Source organism: Pseudophryne corroboree (genome assembly GCF_028390025.1).
Source record: "Pseudophryne corroboree isolate aPseCor3 chromosome 3 unlocalized genomic scaffold, aPseCor3.hap2 SUPER_3_unloc_17, whole genome shotgun sequence".
Taxonomy (NCBI): Eukaryota; Metazoa; Chordata; class Amphibia; order Anura; family Myobatrachidae; genus Pseudophryne; species Pseudophryne corroboree.
Window position 1 is genome coordinate 924,440 of NW_026967505.1, and position 21,307 is coordinate 945,746.

Genomic DNA, 21,307 nt, shown 5'->3' on the forward strand with positions numbered 1-21,307 from the left:
TTTTACCCACGAAGAACCCCGACCCAACTGGAGACTGTGAAGGTCTGATAAATCCCTTAGCCAAGTTCTCCTGAATGTACTCTGCCATAGCCTGAGTCTCAGGACGTGACAGGGAGTACAACCTGCTCTTGGGAAGCTTAGCATTCGGCAACAAATCAATGGCACAGTCATAGGGGCGATGGGGAGGTAGTACCTCTGCAACTTTTTTGGAGAACACGTCCGCAAAATCTGCATAACATCCTGGCAAACTTAGCTGCGAAAGCCTGACTGGAAGGCTCAAGCAACTCCTGAAACAATCCGTACCCCAACTAAGAATCTCCCCAGAGACCCAGTCAAATTGAGGATTGTGGGCTCTTAACCAGGGTAACCCCAACACCAATGGGGCAAAAGTACAGACAGTCACATAAAAGGACAATTTTTCAGAGTGTGTGGCTCCAATAAACAAAGAAATCTGGCTAGTGCAAGAGGTAATTTTACCCTGGGATAATGGTTCCCCGTTCAACCCACAGATCTCAATTTCCGATGCCAGGGGTACTAAGGGAACAGAGTGTTTCAGGGCGAATTGGCGGTCCATAAAAACCCAGTCGGCCCCACTGTCCACAAAGGCCTCAGTCTTGACAGTTTGACCGAGGATCTTCAAGGTCACCGGAATGATAAAAGTCTTCTTGGGAAATTCTGACTTCTGGCCTGACAGGATATTTCCCATCACCCTTAGGCCCTGAAGTTTTCCGGCTTCTCTGGGCATGATACTACCACATGACCTTTATTCCCACAGTACAAACACAACCCCTGCTGTCTCCTCCGCGTCTTCTCACGCGAGGAGAGGCGGGTAGCCCCAATCTGCATAGGCTCCTCTGAAAATTCCTCAGAGTCTGAGGTTCCCTTGGGAAAGAAGGAAACCTCGGTCTCCCTTTCAAGCCTACGCTCTCTCAGCCGTCTATCCACCCGGATGGATAACTGCATGAGCTGATCCAAGCTATCAGGCAAGGGATATTGTACCAGTTGGTCTTTTATCTGGTTAGAAAGACCTCTTCGGTACTGGTGTCTCAGGGCTGGGTCATTCCACTGGGTATCATGGGCCAACCTCCGAAACTCCGTACAGTAAACCTCAACTGGCGTTCGCCCTTGCTTAAGGATCGAAATCTGAGCCTCGGCTGAGGCCGTCTTGTCAGGGTCATCATACAACATGCCCAGTGCCGTAAAAAAAGCATCAACACTTTTAAGCGACGGACAGTCAGGCTGCAACCCATATGCCCAGACCTGTGGGTCTCCTTGTAGCAAGGAAATCACTATGCCCACCCGCTGAATCTCTGACCCAGAAGACTGAAGCCTAAGCCGGAAATATAGCTTGCAGCTCTCCTTGAAACAAAAGAACTGCGAGCGATCTCCAGAAAAGCGATCCGGGAGTTTTACTTTCGGCTCCTTAACCCCTGAAGGTGCTGCTGCGGGAGCTCCGCCAGCGGCCTGGGATGTGTGCATTTTAATGGACAAATCATTAAATTGACACAAGGAGAGTCTCCACAATTATAGTCCTCACTTGCAGTGCACTGGTTCAGCTTACTGCCACTAAACTGACACCTGAACACCTTGCACAGTGAGAAAGGATTTTGGCAGGCAAGTCTGAGAATACAGCCACAAACTTGCTAAGTTCACAGAGTAGCAAAAGAACCCCAGCAAGTTAAACGACTGACTCCAGTCTTACTGCTAGGTCTGGATTGGCAGAGTGTAGTACCAAATCCCAAGGCCTATTTGCAGTAAGCAACAAACAAATACAAAGTTACACAGTACTGGCTAACTTTCAGAAACTGACTAACCAACAAAGATTCAGCAGCATCTGCTTAACCTGAGAAGAGGGTTTATAAAGCTGGTGCTGTCCACGCCCCACTCAGACCTCACAGACTGTGAGCTCAAAAACCAGCACCGGATCCCCTGCCGTGCACAGAGCCTGTAACCACTGCACAGCAAAAGACCCGAACCGGAGTATCAGCTGCGCTCAGGTTACTCCGCTAGCACTTGTCTCTCGGTTGCCATGACGACGTGGCAGCACAGGGCAGACCCTAACACTTGCGTGGAATTTAATAAGTGTGGAATTAAGAAGTGTGTTATCCGAACAGTTAAAAAAACAGCTGAACAAACATTGAGCACCATCAAGGAAAGGTAACTTACTTAAACAACTTATTCCTACACCACTTAACCCAAAATTATCTCACAAACGACCACAGCATGTTCATCAAACTACTGTTTCTTATTTCAATTCATGGAATTCTCACCAAATGTAACACATTCTACACTCACCCTAAAACTCACCCCTCTGTGCACATTACAGCTTATATTCTCCAGTTCCCTCTTCTATCCACTCATGAGTTTTATACTTACTTCTCTGCTAGTACTTTGACAACCACAATTGGCCACCAGAATAAACACTCACAAACATCCACCAATATTTATCTCAGTGTTCTGCTTTTATTAGATGGTGCCATATCACCAAATCCAGGCCCCGGCCACCTGTCCCTCTCAAACTCAGCTATCTCAAAACAACATAGAACTCCATCTAACCTCATAAATATCACGTGTCTCCCATCCCCCTCCAAGTCACTAAAATGTGGCTTTTGGAATGCACGATCTGTTTGTAACAAATTACCATCCATTCATGGCCTCTTCATATCTCACAACTTTAATCTGCTGACTATAACAGAAACCTGGCTCACACAATCAGACACGGCCTCTCCTGCAGCACTGTCACACGGTGGTTTCCACTTCACACACACACAACCCCCCAGGCCTGGTAATAGTAAAGGTGGTGGGGTTGGACTCTTACTGTCCCAATTTTTCACATACACTGTTCTACCTCAGGTTTCATCACTCGCATTCACATCATTTGAAGTTCACTCTATCAGGATTTTCACCACCTTCTCTCTGCGTGTTGCAGCTATCTATTGTCCTCCTGGGCAACCCAAACAACAATTTCTAGAAGATTTTTCTGCCTGGCTCCCTCACTTCCTCTGACATCTCCACCATCATTATGGGTCGATATCAATATAGCTCTTGACAGTCCACAATCTGTTCATGCCTCCAAATTCCTCTCTCTATCCTCCTCTCTTGGCCTTTTTCTCCTAGTCCGTAGAGGATGCGGGGGACTCCGTAAGGACCATGGGGAATAGACGGGCTCCGCAGGAGACATGGGCACTAAAAAGAACTTTAGGTATGGGTGTGCACTGGCTCCTCCCTCTATGCCCCTCCTCCAGACGTCAGTTAGAGAAACTGTGCCCAGAGGAGACGGACAGTACGAGGAAAGGATTTTGTAAATCCACGGGCAAGATTCATACCAGCCACACCAATCACACCATATAACATGGAATACAAACCAGTCAACAGTATGAAACAAACAGTAGCAGTCCAAAACTGATCAAAACTGTAACATAACCCTTATGAAAGCAATAACTATATACAACTCTTGCAGGATGTTGTCCGCACTTAGTGTTCACTCTAGGAAATTTTAGGGCAGGGTGCTGATCACGGGTAGGGCACATTTTTCATTCGGGAGGGCACATTTTTCGTTCGGGAGGGCACATTTTTCAGTTAGAAGGGCAAAATTAGGTACATACTATAATGCTTGGTCCTCCCATTCCCACACGATAAAGAATGGGCAGTGTGCGCCAAAGGCGAAAATTTAGGGGCGTTGTTTTTCGTGGGGTTAGGGGCATGGCCACATAATAGTGGCAATTCATATTACACCACACAATAGTGCAGCTAATACACACTGCACCAGGTAGAACCTCCTATACACACTGCGACAGGTAGAGCACGTTATACATATTGCGCCAGGCAGAGCACATTCTACACTTTGCGCCGTGGTGATGGAGAATTTCAAACCATGCCGGAGGACTGGCGGGCGGGAGACACCGCAGGCTCTGATTGGCTGCTCCTCCACGCTGACCCTGTCTCCACCTTCAACTGAGAACTATCAGCGCGGCGGGGGGAGGAGTAACAGTGCGGCGGGGGGAGAAATGACAGCACACTGGCATGGAGAGAAGGCAGTCCTTTGGTGATTAACAGGGCGGCAGGGCGGGCACAAACGGGCAGGGTGCTTTCTGTCACTCAGAAAAGGGGCAGGGCGCAGCGCCCTGCGAAAGGAGCTTAGAGTGAACACTACGCACTGGGACGGGTGCCCAGCATCCTCTCCGGACTACGAGAAAAAGACTTACCGGTAGGTTTAAAATCTTATTTTCTCTTACGTCCTAGAGGATGCTGGGGACTCCATAAGGACCATGGGGATTATACCAAAGCTCCAAAACGGGCGGGAGAGTGCGGATGACCCTGCAGCACCAAATGAGCAAACAGTAGGTCCTCATCAGCCAGGGTATCAAACTTGTAGAATTTAGCAAAATTGTTTGAACCCGACCAAGTAGCTGCTCGGCAAAGTTGTAATTCCGAAACGCCTCGGGCAGCCGCCCAAGAAGAGCCCACCTTCCTAGTGGAATGGGCCTTTACCGAATTCGGTAACGGCAATCCAGCCGTAGAATGAGCCTGCTGAATCATGTTACAGATCCAGCGAGCAATAGACTGTTTAGACGCAGGCGCACCAACCTTCTTGGCTGCATATAGGATAAACAGGGCCTCTGTTTTCCTCACCCGAGCCGTTCTGGCCACATAAATTTTCAATGCCCTGTCCACATCCAGGGACTCAGAATCCTCAACGTCCCTTGTAGCCACAGGCACCACAATAGGTTGGTTCATATGAAAAGAGGAAACCACCTTAGGCAAAAATTGAGGACGAGTTCGCAACTCAGCTCTATCCACATGGAAAATTAGATAAGGGCTTTTATGAGACAAAGCCGCTAACTCCGACACACGCCGCGCCGAAGCCAAGGCCAATAACATGACCACTTTCCAAGGGAGATACTTTAATTCAACTGTCTTAGAGGCTCAAACCAGTGAGACTTAAGGAACCTTAACACCACAGTAAGGTCCCATGGTGCCACTGGAAGCACAAAAGAAGGCTGTATATGTAGCACCCCTTTCACGAAAGTCTGGACTTCTGGAAGAGAAGCCAATTCCTTTTGAAAGAAAATGGAGAGGGACGAAATCTGAACCTTGATGGAGCCTAACTTTAGGCCCAAATTCACTCCAGTTTGCAATAAATGGAGGAAACGGTCCAGATGGAATTCTGCCGGAGGAGCAGTCTTGACTTCGCACCAAGACACATACTTCCTCCAGATACGGTGATAATGTTTTGATGTCACCTCCTTCCTAGCCTTTATCAGAGTAGGGATGACCTCTTAGGGAATAACCTTCTCCACTAGGATCCTGCGTTCAACCGCCATGCCGTCAAACGCAGTCGCGGTAGTCCTGGAACAGACAGGGCCCTTGTTGTAACAGGTCTTCCCTGAGAGAGGCCACGGATATGCGGTGAGCATTTCCTGCAGATCCGGATACCAGGTCCTTCGAGGCCAATCTGGAACAATGAGAATTGTCCGAATTCCTCTTCGTCTTATGATCCTCAGTATCTTTGAGATGAGAGGAAGAGGAGGGAATACATAGACCGACTGAAACACCAACGGTGTCACAAGTGCGTCCACTACAAATGCCTGAGGGTCCCTTGACCTGGCGCAATATCGCTGAAGTTTTTTGTTGAGACGTGAAACCATCATGTCTACTTGAGGCAGGCCCCACTGACTTGCAATCTCTGTGAAGACTTCTTGATGAAGTGCCCACTCTCCCGGATGCAGATCGTATCTGCTTAGGAAGTCTGCTTCCCAGTTGTCCACCCCCGGAATGAAGACTGCTGTCAGCGCACTTACATGACTCTCCGCCCATCAAAGAATCTTTGAGACTTCTGCCATTGCCACTCTGCTCCTCGTGCCGCCTTGGCGGTTTTCATGAGCTACTGCTGTGACGTTGTCTGACTGAATCAGAACCGGTAGACCTCGAAGTAAGGTCTCCGCCTGGCGAAGGCCGTTGTATATGGCCCTTAATTCCAAAACGTTGATGTGTAGACACGCCTCCTGGCTTGACCACAGACCCTGGAAGTTTCTTCCCTGTGTGACTGCTTCCCATCCTCGGAGACTCGCGTCTGTGGCCACTAGAATCCAGTCTTGGATACCGAACCTGCGACCCTCTAGAAGGTGAGCACTCTGCAGCCACCACAGGAGAGACACCATGGCCCTGGGGGACAGGCAGATCATCTGATGAATCTGTAGATGAGACCCGGACCACTTGTTCAGAAGGTCCCACTGAAAAGTCCTTGCATGGAACCTGACGAATAGAATGGCCTCGTAAGACGCCACCATCTTTCCCAGCACTCGAGTGCAGTGATGTACCGACACCCTGTCTGGCCTCAACAGGTCCCTGACCAAGCTCTGAAGTTCCTGGGCCTTTTCCATCGGAAGACTCTCTTTTGTTCCGTGTCCAGAATCATGCCTAAGAAAGGCAATCGGGACGTTGGAACCAACTGTGACTTTGGCAGATTTAGAATCCAACCGTGTTGTTGTAACACCCTCAGGGAGAGTGATACGCTGTCTAGCAGTCGTTCTCTCGATCTCGCTTTTATCAGGAGATCGTCCAAGTATGGAATAATTGTGACACCCTGCTTGCGCAGGAGCACCATCATCTCTGCCATTAATTTGGTAAAAATTCTCAGGGCCATGGAAAGCCCAAACGGCAACGTCTGAAATTGGTATGACAATCCTGCACCACAAATCTCAGGAACACCTGATGAGGTTGATAAATGGGGACATGAAGGTATGCATCTTTTATGTCTAGGGACACCATATAATCTCCCTCTTCCAGACTGGCGATGACCTCCCTGAGCGATTCCATCATGAACTTGAACCTCTTTAAGTACAGGTTTAAGGATTTTAAATTCAGAATAGGTCTGACCGAACCGTCCGGTTTCGGGACCATAAACAGGGTTGAGTAATAGCCCATCCCCTGCTGCTGCAAGGGAATTTTGACCACCACTTGTTGAAGGCACAACTTTTGAATTGCTGCGAAAACTACCTCGCTCTCTGGGGAAGAAGCCGGCAGAACCGATTTGATAAACCGGCGAGGAGGCACCTCTTCGAATTCCAGCTTGTACCCCTGGGAAACAATGTCTATTGCCCAGGGGTCCACTTGAGAATTAACCCAGACCTGGCTGAAGACGAAGACATGCCCCCACAGGAGTGGACTCCACCCGTGGAGCCCCAGCGTCATGCGGTGGATTTAGTAGAGGCCGGGGAGGACTTTTGTTCCTGGGACCTGGCTGTAGTTGGCAGCTTTTTGTCCTTCAAGAAAAAACCAAAACAAAGAAGTGTTGGAAAGTAGACTCTTTTTTGAGAGCACTCTAATTCAGAGGGTGGAAATGTAATTTATTAATACTGGTAAAACCATTTTTATTAGGTTACACATTAAAGAATTTTTTTAAGGAGTATCTGCGTGAAAAATTAGAAGCTTTGCGAAAATATAGAACAAATTACAAATAGTACGTGATATACATATCACAATGTATCAGTTGCCGGAGATTAATGGCTGTGGTTACAGAGTTCATTAATCATTACACATTCAGACTCATGTAATGTATGACCATCATTTGTTCAGCAGATATCCATTGTGGATTACAATAAATACAGAGAGTTAAATCATAGGTCATACGAGAGTCAGGTACCCAGTAGTATATATATGGGTGGGTGCACTGTATAGGGGAGTCAATTTCTTGCAGTACCAGGGTGTTCAGAGGTGGTCTCCCATCCTAGTACTAACCCGGCCTTTCACTGCTTAGCTTCAAAGGTCAGAAGAGATTGGGCATCTCCAGTGATGTATGACCGCAGATATTGTACTCTCCCTCTTGGATCACCTAAATACGTGCAGCCACTTGGTTTAGTTACCCTTTAACTTGGCAGTCACAAATAAGATATAAACATATTGACGGACTATTTTTGTAACGGGAAGGTTACACAGCATCCACAATTTGGGCTTGCCTTTTCACTGATGCAAACCAATTTTTTGGAGTTCCAAATGCCCAATATTTTGGGTGTGGATGACACTATAGGGGAGTCAATTTGTTGCAGTACCTGGGTGTTCAAAGGTGGTCACCCATCCTTTTACTAACCCGGCCTTTCACTGCTTAGCTTCCAAGGTCAGAAGAGATTGGGCATTTCCAGTGAGGTATGACCGCAAATATTGTACTCACCATCCTGAATCATCCAAATTTATAAATTGTGATTGCAAAAGATAGCGAATTTTATATACATATGTGTTATGCACACCAGTGCCTGCAGGAAAGTACTGGTGTCAGAACTGTTATGCACTCCAGTGTCTGCAGGAATGTACTGGTGTTTGAACCGTTATGCAAAACAAATGGATTCACAGACAAACTGGGGAATATGACATAACGTACACAGAAGGTGATAGGGTAACAAAATACACACAAAGTGAACAGAGAAGCCCAGAGGCTAAGGAACTGGGTATCTCCCTTGTATTAGAACTGCTCAGATGGAAAAAACAAGATGTTGTGTTTTAATACATAGAGAACCCGAAATGCTGTTGCTAAGGGCAACAGCAAAACCCTAAAGGGTTACCAACGGGTGTGGCAGTAAACTCCTTGGTCAGAGATGGAATGATAGACACAAGGAGAGTCTCCACAATCCTGATTCTCACTTGCAGTGCACAGGTTTTAGCTTACTGCCACTAAACTGACCCCTGACACCTAGCACAGTGAGACAGGATTAGACAGGCAAGTCTTAGAATACAGCCGCAAACTTGCTAAGTTCACAGAGTAGTAACAGAACCCCAGCAAGCTAAACGACTGACTCCAGTCTTACTGCTAGGTCTGGACTGGCAGAGTGTAATACCAAATCCCCAGGCCTATTTGCAGTAAGCAACAAACAAATACAAAGCTACACAGTACTGGCTAACTTTCATGAACTGACTAACCAACAAAGATTCAGCAGCATCTGCTTACAGTGAAAAGAGGCCTTATAAAGCAGGTGCTGTCCACGCCCCACTCAGACCTCACAGACTGTGAGCACAAAAACCAGCACCGGATCCCCTGCCGTGCACAGAGCCTATAACCACTGAACAGCAAAAGACCCGAACCGGAGTATCAGCTGCGCTCAGGTTACTCCACTAGCACTTGTCTCCCGGTTGCCATGACGACGTGGCAGCACAGGGCAGGAGACCCTAACAATATGGTACAATGTTCGAAAGATTAAATGGGATAATGGGTAGCCACCTGGCTTAATCACCCTGTAACATATCAACCACAGATAACAATATACACATGAGTGAAGGCCTGTTATGTGGGTAAAATTCCTGGACACCACACACTGTCCACAATTAGGACTTGCCTATCACTCCTGAAAATGCCCAAAGAACACCAGAACGGCCGGACCAAAATCAGTAACTATATAGGTGCAGGATATAATTATGCTGCACAGAAATGAATTTTCTAAATAGTCAATTTATGGTACACCCTTATGCACTAAACCAGACAATGGCTGAAAGGTGCCTGATGCCTAGAACCTCTAATGAATACCTGCATATATTGTAGGAAAGCAGGCTGGAACTAGGTGCTTGTAGATGATTTGCACATATGTTGATTTGCTTGAGCCTAATAAGTTCAAAGTTCTGAGCATTTGCTGAAATTTGCCATTATTGAATTTCAAAAGAAAAAACACAGTCAGTGATACCTATAGAATTGATATCAACTTGCTATTAATGTTTATAGCCAGTGTGGATAATCCCAATTTTATACCTTGATGCTGAGGGTATAAAATCCTTGTGGTATTGCTGGTTGGGACAGTTTATCCTGTATTGCTCTTTAACATAGTATGAGTGTGACAATACGGCTGGAAAATATGATGTCACTTGTAATGGCTACTAATAGCTCAAAGACAGGAAGAAAGGAAGAGAAGAATAGAGGGAGGGAAAAACTTTTTTGCTGACAAACTGATTATTGTATGTGCAGATCGCAATAAAGGGAGTGCGGGGTATACGATACCAGCTCCGGTCTTAACTGTGGGACCCGCCTGCTGCCGTGCCCGTGCTCCAGAGACTTCAGGGGCTGCAGCGGCGTGTGGTCGAGGTGTCCCCGTTCAGAAGACGGAGCTTGCGGCCGTTGCCTGGTGACTGTCCTCGGGATTCCGGCTAGTGCGGTCACGTGTGCGCATCACGTGATCGCGGTACTTCCTCCTGACGTACGTTTCGCATTGAGTGCTTGATCACAGGACGTGATGTGTTAGCTGAGAGTTGCAGTTTTTAAACAAGAGTGCTGATGATTAATTGGACCTGATAATTGTTTAACACTGGGTCAACCCACATTGGATCATTTAATTGCATGGTTGAGGATACTTGATGTTTCTGTAAGACGGCAATTAAGGATGTGTAAATAATATATATGATATGCGGGAGATGAATTAATAAGGACTGTATCCTGATATCATGGTTACTTATATATTTGCATGCCAATTGAATTATTAATGGGCTGAGTTCATAAATTAATTAATTCATATGACGTATCGTGTAATAAATTGATATCTTGCTGTGCAACATGTAATTGATTATGTGAATTATTAAAGTGAAAAATTAATCCAAACCAATGTATGTATATAATTAATTAAACTGTAAACGCTTTTTGATTAACACTATAATTAGTAGAAAGTAGTATTATAGTGATTATGAATATATTAAAATATACGATGTGAGGAGGAAAAATAAGGGATGAGGTGTATTAGAATGAAGTATAGTAAATTATAATAAATTATTAAAGATATGAATTTTTCACTTTAATAATTCACATAATCAATTACATGTTGCACAGCAAGATATCAATTTATTACACTTAACGATACGCCACCTGTATTACGGTAAGGGCGGGGTCTGCACCACCTGTATTACGGTAACGGCGGGGTCTGCGCCACCTGTATTACGGTAAGGGCGGGGTCTGCACCACCTGTATTACGGTAACGGCGGGGTCTGCGCCACCTGTATTACGGTAACGTCGGGGTCTGCGTCACCTGTGTTACGGTAACGGCGGGGTCTGCGCCACCTGTATTACGGTAACGGCGGGGTCTGCGCCACCTGTATTACGGTAACGGCGGGGTCTGCGCCACCTGTATAACGGTAACGGTGGGGTCTGCGCCACCTGTATTACGGTAACGGCGGGGTCTGCGTCACCTGTATTACGGTAACGGCGGGGTCTGCGCCACCTGTATTACGGTAACGGCGAGGTCTGCGACACCTGTATAACGGTAACGGTGGGGTCTGCACAACCTGTATTACGGTAACGGCGGGGTCTGCGCCACCTGTATTACGGTAACGTCGGGGTCTGCGCCACCTGTATTACGGTAACGTCGGGGTCTGCGTCACCTGTATTACGGTAACGGCGGGGTCTGCGCCACCTGTATTACGGTAACGGCGGGGTCTGCACCACCTGTATTACGGTAACGGCGGGGTCTGAGCCACCTGTATTACAGTAATAGGACACTAGAGTGTCAGCCACCTGTACAGGGATAATGCAGCACCAGAGGCTGCTCCAGCTGCACTATAACAAGGCACCAGAGGCTGCTCCCCCTGTAGTACAGAACCTGACACCAGAGCTGCTCAGCCTATAGAATAATAATAATAATATAATTACCTGCTGCCAGACACAGCAATGGCTGCTCTCTGCTCCTGCTGCCTTGTGGGAATGATAGAAGGAAGGCGGAGCTCAGACCAGGGGAAAATGGCCGCCGCTCCTGACGTCACTACACTGCCAGGTAACCTATTGCTGCTGCCGAACTGGTCTACAAGAAAATGGCCGCCGGCCTCCTGCACTGACGACATGTGTGTTAACATCGATTACATATGCCGGGGCTGTGGGCGGGGTGTAGTAGGGGAGGACCCAGTAACCAGTAAGCAGCCTTTGCCAATCATGCCCTACTTCCTGCCTGTGCGTTCCACCTTACTTCCGGACTGTGCGGTCCACATGCAGGAAGTGAGTTTTCATCGACTGCTGCAGCCTCCCAATGTCCGTGGAGATCAGGTAATGACGTCTTACTATACAGGGGGAGCAGCCTGTGGTGCCCTGTTATTATTACTATACAGGGGGAGCAGCCTGTGGTGCCCTGTTATTATTACTATACAGGGGGAGCAGCCTGTGGTGTCCTATTATTATTATACAGGGGGAGCAGCCTGTGGTGTCCTGTTATTATTACACAGGAGGAGCAGCCTGTGGTGTCCAGTTATTTTTATACAGGGGGTGCAGCCTGTGGTGTCCAGTTATTATTATTATACTGGGGGAGCAGCCTGTGGTGTCCTGATATTATTATTATACAGGGGGAGCAGCCTGTGGTGTCCTGTTATTATTATTATACAGGGGGAGCGGCCTGTGGTGTCCTGTTATTATTCTTATACAGGGGGAGCAGCCTGTAGTGTCCTGTTATTATTATTATACAGGGGGAGCAGCCTGTAGTGTCCTGTAGTTGTTATTATTATTATTATTATTATTAATAATATAATAATACAGGTTGAGCAGCCTGTGGTGTCCTGTTGTTGTTGTTATTATTATTATTATTATACAGGGGGAGCAGCTTGTGGTGTCCTGTAATTATTATTATTATACAGGGGGAGCAGCCTGTAGTTTCCTGTTATTATTATTATACAGGAGGAGCAGCCAGTGGTGTCCTGTTATTATTATTCAGGGCAGTAGCCTGTGGTGTCCTCTTATTATTATTATTATTATTATTATACAGGGGAAGCAGCCTGTGGTGTCCTGTTATTATTATGCAGGGGGAGTAGCCTGTGGTGTAATTTTATTATTATTATTATTATTATACAGGGGTGCAGCCTGTAGTTTCCTTTTATTATTATTATACAGAGGGAGTGGCCTGTGGTGTCCTGTTATTATTATTAATATACAGAGGGAGCGGCCTGTGGTGTCCTGTTGTTATTATTATACAAGGGGAGCAGCCTGTGGTGTCCTGTTATTATTATTATTATTATACAGGGGGAACAACCTGTGGTGTCCTGTTATTATTATTCATGTGGGTAGCCTGTGGTGTCCTATTATTAATATTATTATTATTATTATTATTATTCATGTGGGTAGCCTGTGGTGTCCTATTATTATTATTATTATTATTATTATTATTATTATTCAGGGGAACCAGCCTGTGGTGTCCTGTTATTATTATTATTATTATTATTATAATACAGAGGGAAAAGCCTGTGGTGTCTTGTTATTATTATACAGGGGAAGCAGCCTGTGGTGTCCAGTTATTATTATACAGGGGGAGTAGCCTGTGGTGTAATATTATTATTATTATTATACAGGGGTGCAGCCTGTGGTGTCTTGTTGTTATTTTTATACAGGAGAACCAGCCTGTGGTGTCCTGTTATTATCATTATTTTCTCATACGTCCTAGAGGATGCTGGAGACTCCGTAAGGACCATGGGGTATAGACGGGATCCGCAGGAGACATGGGTACACTATTAAGACTTTGAATGAGTGTGAACTGGCTCCTCCCTCCATGCCCCTCCTCCAGACCTCAGTTAGATTCTGTGCCCAGGAGAGACTGGACACACACTAGGGGAGCTCTACTGAGTTTCTCTGGAAAAAGACTTTATGTTAGGCTTTTTTATGTTCAGGGAGACCTGCTGGCTACAGGCTCCCTGCATCGTGGGAGTGAGGGGAGAGGGTCAGACCTACTTCTTCTTAGTTCAAGGGCTCTGCTTCTTAGGCTACTGGACACCATTAGCTCCAGAGGGTTCGATCACTTGGTGCGCCTAGCTTAGGGGTGGGCAACATACGGCCCGCGGACAGGATGCGGCCCGCAAACCGATCCTGCCCGGCCCGCTACCTCCCACCAGCGCGCAATCACAAGTGGCCCGACAGGCTGAGCTGTTTGTGATTGCGATGCAGCACCTCCAAAGCTGCTGCTGGCGCCGCTGAGGAAATCCTGGGCGCGGGTCTCGCGGTCGTGTCACGTGATGCCTCACGTCAGCCGGTCTGCTGACTGATGTATTTCATTTTTTTACAGAGGACGGGAGCTCAGCCAGGTTGTGTCTGTCGCGGTTGAGGCAGCTGCGTAGTACTAACGTGAGAGTGGGAGACTGGCTGCTGGGCTGGCTGCCTGTAGCTCCTGCAGCTCCTCAGGTAGTTCTCGCATGGGGTTTTAATGGAGCCGGACGAGGTGCAAGGGTAGCGCCAAAGGAGAACAGGCTGAACCAGTGACTGGCTGTCTCCGGTGCTCTCACTGACTGCAGTATTAGTCAGTTCTGTGCCTCACAAATCGGGGAGACTCGGTCGACGGGTAGGGGAGAGGGGAGGTAATGTATAATAAATTAAGATGGCTGGGTGTGGCACATACTGCCCCTATCATGCTGCTAATATTATCAATAACAGCATAATACTGGGTGATGTCTTTGTTTTCAGCACTGTTTTGTTTTCTTTTGGGATTTTTTTTAATACTGGCTTATAGTGGTTTTTATACATTGTATGTTTATTTGTGCCTGCGGGGAAAGGGGGCGGGGGAGCGGCCCTCTGATATTCATTAGAAACTGTTCGGTGGCCCCCCAGCTTAAATAATTGCCCACCCCTGGCCTAGCTGCTTGTTCCCGGAGCCGCGCCGTCACCCCCCTCAGAAGACAGAAGCCGGGTGAGTATGAGAAGAACAGAAGACATCAGACGGCAGAAGACTTCAGTAACGGAAGTAGGTGCAGCGGTAGCGCTGCGCTCCATGCTCCCACACACCAACGGCACTCACAGGGTGCAGGGCGCTGGGGGGGGAGCGCCCTGGGCAGCAGTTACTGAGGGTCTTTTCACTGGCAAGAGTCGGTGCCCGGGCACCGTGTACGATACCCCCGCCAGTATAAAGCAGCGGTTGCACTGCGCGCCATTGCTCCCACACACTAACGGCTTTACAAGGGTGCAGGGCGCAGGGGGGGGGGGGGGAGCCCTGGGCAGCAATATCCTCTCCATTAAGCCTGGTTAAACACGTATACAGTGCATAGGCTCTGTATACGGACCCCTGCCAGCATAAAAAGCTAAAATATTAGCGGGGCTGAAGTGCGACGAGAAGGGGCGGGGCTTTGCCCTCACAACATGATTCAGCGCCATTTTCTACATGTCCCCGCCAAAACAGTGTACAGTGTAAACGAAGGGGGGGCACAGTGATTAGTGCAATATAGTATGAAATATAGCACTATCTTAGATAATGGGCATGTAATCATTGTGTTGTGCATATGTGTCTGTGTGTTCCCTGTCAGGTATACCCACTATAGCTTTTCAGTACACATGTCGACATGTGTGAGTGCTAGGTCGCAAACAGCTATGGGATTCTCTCTGTCGGCATCGCCGACTCCTGTTGATACTTGATTCAGTAGATGAAGTGTCAGCAGGCCGGTAGTATTATGCTGTAGGGGAGACACAGTAGTATGTGGGTGTAGGGGAGACACAGTAGTAGGTGGGTGACCCTGTCGGCACCAACTGATATTACCGGGTGAAAATTAACATGCTGTAACTAACCTGTATATATATTTATATATGTATATGGTACTGTTCCATGGGCCTGTACCTCGAGCACAGACATGGTAGTATTTGTGGGGAATTGTTATTAAAATTATTTATGTATACTTCCCTCGGACCCCTCGGGGTCGCAAGAATGTTATTTTGCCTGGTTCCTACTCCCTGCTGTCGACGATTGCTAGGTTTTCTGTCGACCATAAGGTTTCCTGTTAGATCCACAACTGGGGCATTCAGTACATGGTCATACACATTCAGAACACGTCACTAGGGACCCGGACAATCCGCTTATATGTATGGTGTGTGTGTGTGTGTGTGTGTGTGTGTGTGTGTGTGTGTGTGTGTGTATATATATATATATATATATATATATATATATATAGTGAAAAAATAGTTGTCTGCACTCACATTCAGATTAATTAATTGCTGGGGTGACACTCAATCTTCCATTGGTAGAGAATACATTCCTCATTCCATGAATATACAAAGTTCCTGTAAAGAGTGCACTCACCAGACGGGTACTGTAGCCAACAGGGTTTTATTAGGACATAGTTTCCATTATCATGCCGACGTTTCGGTCCTTAATAGGACCTTTGTCAAGGTTCAAAGACTACCCATACAGCTTATCTATATATAGCCTTCACCATAATTGTACAGTATGCAAGAAAACCCGACACAGAACATATATAATACAAAAGACATATATAACATACACACACACAGAATACTTAATACAGTGTATAGTCAGGCCCACTTACATTTTTCAGTATACCGCTCATCCATCCCGTGTCTTAACCGGGAGGATCGTTGCACATTACTTCCCGCCGCGATGATTATCGTTGAACCGCACGCTGGAGAAGGCGGAAGTGCTCTTTGGAACGCACCCACGTGTTACCATCACGTGGTGATCACAACTTCCGTTTTCATTAGTATCGCGATTAGTACATTGCGTATACGACAACACGTCATGTGACCCACTCGTCAAATAGCCACGACTGTGGGGTCACCTAGCAACCGAAGTACTATACTTATGTTTATATGGTAAAATGTATGGCAACTATGAATCAGTATACCTCATTTAGATATATATTGCACATTGTAAGTGGGGCTGCAAGCCACTAGATAAAACGATTGCAGGCGAATAAACCACATTGGGATCAGATTACAGCATATTACTAATTATACATAATATGGATTTAGTACAGGGCTAGGTACCACAGACCGAAACACACTAGTAGATATGTAAGCTGAAAAAAATAAAAATAAAAATAAAAATGAAATAGAGATAAATAGGCCTCATCTGGTACTTCTCCAGCGTGCGGTTCAACGATAATCATCGCGGCGGGAAGTAATGTGCAACGATCCTCCCGGTTAAGACACGGGATGGATGAGCGGTATACTGAAAAATGTAAGTGGGCCTGACTATACACTGTATTAAGTATTCTGTGTGTGTGTATGTTATATATGTCTTTTGTATTATATATGTTCTGTGTCGGGTTTTCTTGCATACTGTACAATTATGGTGAAGGCTATATATAGATAAGCTGTATGGGTAGTCTTTGAACCTTGACAAAGGTCCTATTAAGGACCGAAACGTCGGCATGATAATGGAAACTATGTCCTAATAAAACCCTGTTGGCTACAGTACCCGTCTGGTGAGTGCACTCTTTACAGGAACTTTGTATATTCATGGAATGAGGAATGTATTCTCTACCAATGGAAGATTGAGTGTCACCCCAGCAATTAATTAATCTGAATGTGAGTGCAGACAATTATTTTTTCACTGGATTTCTGGAATAACTATTCTCTGGGAGGTTATACAGATTTTTTGTTGTGCACCCAAGGCCCTCTCTTCTAAAGAAATTTATCTGTTTCAACTATCTATACTGAAGTGGCTAGCTATACTGATATGACACCAAGGTACAGCTCTCCGGTTGTTGGACTATAATCCACGGCGAGATACTGGTTATGATATGGCTGGATTGTTTTGTTGATTAATATTTTTTTGATTTTTTTGAATTATTACTTTTTGATTCTTTTTTGGTAATTTTTTTAGGTCTCTAGTTGTTTTTTGTACTAAGATTTTTTCCCCAAATTCTGTGGTGATATCGGTACATCCTTTGAAATATTTATTGCTATTGTGGTATTGATATGGAAAATTTAGTAAATCCTGAACTCTTGTCAAACGCTGAATATGGTCAGGTGTCCTATACTGATGATGACGCGGAGCGTCTTCTTTTCAATTTGACTGACTTTGGTGCTATCCCGGGAGAGAAAGCTATTGATGTATATTACAAACTGTTAAATTTCAATAAACGGGAAATTGATTTACTTCTACATGGACAGTTTCTTTCCGATTATTTTCGGAAGAAACAAATTCCACGTGGATTTCGGGTGCGTAATATCCCCACCATCGGTCGCAATAATCCGGTATTCTGCAGCCGATGGTGCGGGATCTTGAACAAATGTTCATTAGATCTTATGTTATTGGTAATTGAAGAGGTAGGAGTTGAGCTTAAGAAAGTAAGGAACGATTTGAGTTCCAACAAGGATCAGCTTGAAAGTATACTGAAAGGTGATAAAACTGAGGACTGGCTCGTGAAACTAAATTCACAAGTAGATAAATATAAAACAGATTTGATTAATTTTAAACGTAACAAACTTGAGAAAGTGGAAAGAGATTATCGTGATCATAGAGTTTATGGATGGTTGGTAGGGAATGATTTCCCTCCCCGTAGATCACGTGAATTTAGATCCAATAGAGGCCAATACCAATTAGACCAATATTCTACTGCTTCTAGCTCAGACAGAGATAATTCTGATCGGAGAAACTATCAACGTCCTCCTTTTTCTCGGGTGGCTACCCGCTCGCAATTAGATCCGACACAGGTAGACATCAAAGGCCCCACCCAAGGAGGGGGTCCTACAAAAAACATAAAAAAACCTCCGAAGAATCCACGAGCGAAGTAATCAATATTTCGTCAGTAGCATTAAGTCCTGAACAAGAAAAGGTATTGTCGCGAGGGTTGTCCTTTATTCCCACAGTACATTTTAGCCCAATGAGGTGGAAAATTGATAATTACTGTTTGGCACGCAAATTAAGACTCAAAGAAAAATTTGGGGACAATAAACGTGACATACCTGATCTTGTATTCAAAAAGAGAAGCACCTACGATCCTCCATCTAATAATACCAATATTAAAACCTTTACACGTATGATGGAACAATCGGTGACTGACTCCATGAATAATTCGATTAAGGGTAGACCAAATCTCAATTAAATGGAAAGACTTGCTCTCAAACAATTAAGAGACAATCCCATGATTACGATACGCCCAGCAGACAAGGGTGGGGCAGTTGTGTTACAGGATACAGTAGCATACAATAGAGAAATATTACGACAGTTGGGGGATGAATGCACCTATAGGACCCTTGAATGTGATCCTATGCCTCTGTTCAAGAAAAAACTTGATACATTGCTGAAAATGGCACTCAGTATGGGTGTCATTTCAGAAACAGTGTCATCCTTTATGCATACTGAGTTTCCTGTGTGTCCGATTTTGTACACTTTACCAAAAGTGCATAAATGTGTTGATGCTCCCCCTGGTAGACCAATTATATCTGCCAGGGGATCATTATTTCAACCAGTTGCACGCTACCTTGACACCTACTTGCAACCATGTGTCAGACAGATAGAGAGCTACATCAAGGACACTAATGATTTTATTGTTGGATTAAAAGCTATCACTGAGTATAGTGAGGATTGCTTACTTGTGACCATGGATGTGTCTTCACTTTACACAGTCATACCCCACCAAACGGGTATGGCTGCTGTAAAGAAAGCATTAGTGAAGATCCAACAACGCAACCCACCGATTGAATTTCTGCTGGAGCTACTTGATATGACGTTGACATGTAATTACTTTAAGTTTGGTGACCGATACTACCTCCAGACATCAGGGACCGCGATGGGGAGTAACATAGCCCCGGCGTATGCAAATTTATACATGGATGAGTATGAACAACACTACATATTACCGATGTTTGGGGGTAGTATCGGTTACTATAAACGCTATATCGACGATATATTCCTAATATGGTCTGGAGGTGTAACTGCACTAGAGAGTATGGTTTCGCACCTCAATCAGTTGGATACACCAATCAGATTCACCATGGAATGTGATTCCAAAAGTATTAACTTCTTGGATGTTACCGTGTTCACCACAGATGGGGGTTATGGATTTAAACTGTACAGGAAGGCCACTGACCGAAACACACTCTTACATTACAGTAGCTACCATCCAAAGCCACTTAAAGAGAGCTTACCAATTTCCCAGTTCATTAGAGTGATGAGGAACAACTCTGACACTGAGATACTTAAAAGTCAGCTTACAGAAATGCAACACCGGTTCCTGGACAGGGGATATCACCCTGATGTTATCGATCGATGTTTGAAAACAGCTGAACACCGATATAAGATTGGCAGAAGACCCGAGCCAGAGTGCGGTAAAAATCCGTTTGTGTTTCTCACTACATATGACACTGGTAGCTTTGCTACACGATCTGCTATCAAAAAGAATTGGGGTATTGTGGCTACTGATGGGGTGCTGAAAGACACACTTCCAAAGCAACCTTTGATTGCATACAGACGAGGACCTAACCTTCGGGACATGCTGATGCGTCCTGCTCAGTCGGTTGGCAAGGAAGGTGATAATTGGCTACCTACCAAAAAATTGGGGTGCTATAAGTGTCCAAATTGTACTACTTGCAGAAGTATGTTAACAGGGGACAGTTTCCCACATCCGCATGATGGTAGACGGATAACAATACAACATCGATTGACATGCACATCCGATTATATCATTTATATCCTGATATGTCCATGCTCACTTGTATATGTGGGTAAAACAATCAGGTCGTTCCGTGAACGAATTGCTAATCATCGCTCCAATATCAGACTGGCATTAAAAACTGGTGGATCTGATAAACCAGTAGCACGTCACTTTGTTCAACATCAACACCAATTGACAGCCCTAAGATATATGGTGATTGACAGAATAGCACCACTTTCTAGGGGTGGTGATCGTGCCAAGACTCTTCTACGCCGTGAGGCATATTGGATACAGAAACTGGATACTGTCTACCCAAAGGGTCTTAACGATGCAGTACACTACAGCATTTTTCTCTGAAGGATTGGTCCTGGACAGTACCAGATGAGGCCTATTTATCTCTATTTCATTTTTATTTTTATTTTTTTCAGCTTACATATCTACTAGTATGTTTCGGTCTGTGGTACCTAGCCCTGTACTAAATCCATATTATGTATAATTAGTAATATGCTGTAATCTGATCCCAATGTGGTTTATTCGCCTGCAATCGTTTTATCTAGTGGCTTGCAGCCCCACTTACAATGTGCAATATATATCTAAATGAGGTATACTGATTCATAGTTGCCATACATTTTACCATATAAACATAAGTATAGTACTTCGGTTGCTAGGTGACCCCACAGTCGTGGCTATTTGACGAGTGGGTCACATGACGTGTTGTCGTATACGCAATGTACTAATCGCGATACTAATGAAAACGGAAGTTGTGATCACCACGTGATGGTAACACGTGGGTGCGTTCCAAAGAGCACTTCCGCCTTCTCCAGCGTGCGGTTCAACGATAATCATCGCGGCGGGAAGTAATGTGCAACGATCCTCCCGGTTAAGACACGGGATGGATGAGCGGTATACTGAAAAATGTAAGTGGGCCTGACTATACACTGTATTAAGTATTCTGTGTGTGTGTATGTTATATATGTCTTTTGTATTATATATG

At 45.4% G+C, this 21,307-nt stretch overlaps 1 protein-coding gene and 2 pseudogenes across 1 annotated transcript in view; 1 reads left to right on the forward strand and 2 right to left on the reverse strand.

Moving 5' to 3' along the window:
• The window catches only part of LOC134983540 (zinc finger protein 615-like), a 332,472-nt gene that overhangs the window by 274,843 nt on the left and 36,322 nt on the right, over positions 1–21,307 (forward strand). The gene's annotated exons all lie outside the window — the stretch shown is intronic.
• LOC134983549 (5S ribosomal RNA) lies at positions 7,691–7,810 on the reverse strand (annotated as a pseudogene).
• LOC134983545 (5S ribosomal RNA) lies at positions 8,040–8,159 on the reverse strand (annotated as a pseudogene).